The sequence below is a fragment of the Aplysia californica genome, unplaced genomic scaffold (assembly GCF_000002075.1).
Source record: "Aplysia californica isolate F4 #8 unplaced genomic scaffold, AplCal3.0 scaffold00194, whole genome shotgun sequence".
In the NCBI taxonomy this organism is placed as follows: Eukaryota; Metazoa; Mollusca; class Gastropoda; order Aplysiida; family Aplysiidae; genus Aplysia; species Aplysia californica.
Genome location: NW_004797464.1, coordinates 230484 through 231882, shown reverse-complemented (window position 1 = coordinate 231882; position 1399 = coordinate 230484).

Here is a 1399-nt window from a genome sequence, read left to right as displayed (position 1 = left end):
GTGTATGTGTGTGTGTGTGTGTGTGTGTGTGTATGTGTGTGTGTATGTGTGTGTGTGTATAACTGGCTTGGGACATGTGTGCTCAGATTCATTCCTGCTGGTTTTTTAAAACATCGTTTTGTACAAGTGTTGTTGTTTTTTTCTTAGATTGTGCAATTATTATGCAAAATTGAGACGTTTTTTAAAATTGATTACGTGAATCGACGGCTTGAATAACTGCATTATTGTGGCAAAAACTTCGTGGCGCAACTTATTGTCAAATTATATTTCCTAACCTATCTAACATAGACTCTCCAGTTTTTGTACAATAGCTTGTATCAATTTGCCTTAAATGATCAATATTTTTGCAAACAACCGTTAGCTGTATTCTGGAAAGTTCTATTATAAGTACTAATTAAAAAGTCCAAGTGGATGGTTTCTACAGATTGTAAAAGGTTTACAGCTGGGGCAATATTGCTTTTAGAAGCAAGTCTATTAGTTGTTTTTTCTAGTCGCGACATTATTCTTATTGAATACATGTTTTTAGAACCTTTTGTGCTAAAATGTGTGCGCTGTAAAATTAATTTCTTGTGAGTCTAACAGGTTTGGCCACTAAAAGGTGTCATTGGGGAGCTGTGACGTAGGCTAAATGCGTATGCAAAATGTGTGTGAGAAGCAGGAAGTGCTGTGAGCAATCTAATTTTTCGTGCGACTGAGATTTATAGTTTTTATATCAATTTAAGAAGAAAAGTTTTTATACCTGGCCTCAATTATTGTGGCAAAAATATAATTGAATTAATATAAATCGATACAAACTGCTGTGCAAAGTATAGGTCATATTGATTCACCTGTTAGATAGTTATTTGAGGATAAGTTAGGTCACGAATTTTGACCGCACTATAGATCTAGCATCCCAACTGCTGACCTCATTATTGTCATCTAGATTTTCTGTCTTGAATTGTTGCCATTTTGGATTGTCGAGTTGAATGATTGTCATAATTTGGATTGCTGACTCTTTTGATTGTCATTTAGATTGCTTATTGAATGATTGTCAGATGTACCTTTATACTACATGAACATAATCACCTGCTTAAAACCACAGACTTGGAAAGAAAGTTAAAAAAAAAACAACCAAAACAACAAAGTATTTTTTAAATGTCAGTAGTGTCTTGTTCGCCCTCCTTCAACACAGTTTAGAGATCAATTAGGAGGTGGGTGGGTTGTTGGTGGGTGCTCTGGTGGGGTTTGCTCCTTCTTTCCTATCAAACAACTATCGTCCCTACCTCTCCTTCTGTTTTATGTTTGTTACTCTCTTGTAACATCTCTAATCTTTGGCGCCTAAATGACCTTATTGTGTTGCAAGTGCCGTAAAACTCTTACTAAAACTTTAAAAGGGGGTGGGCTTCGATCCAGCCTGCCA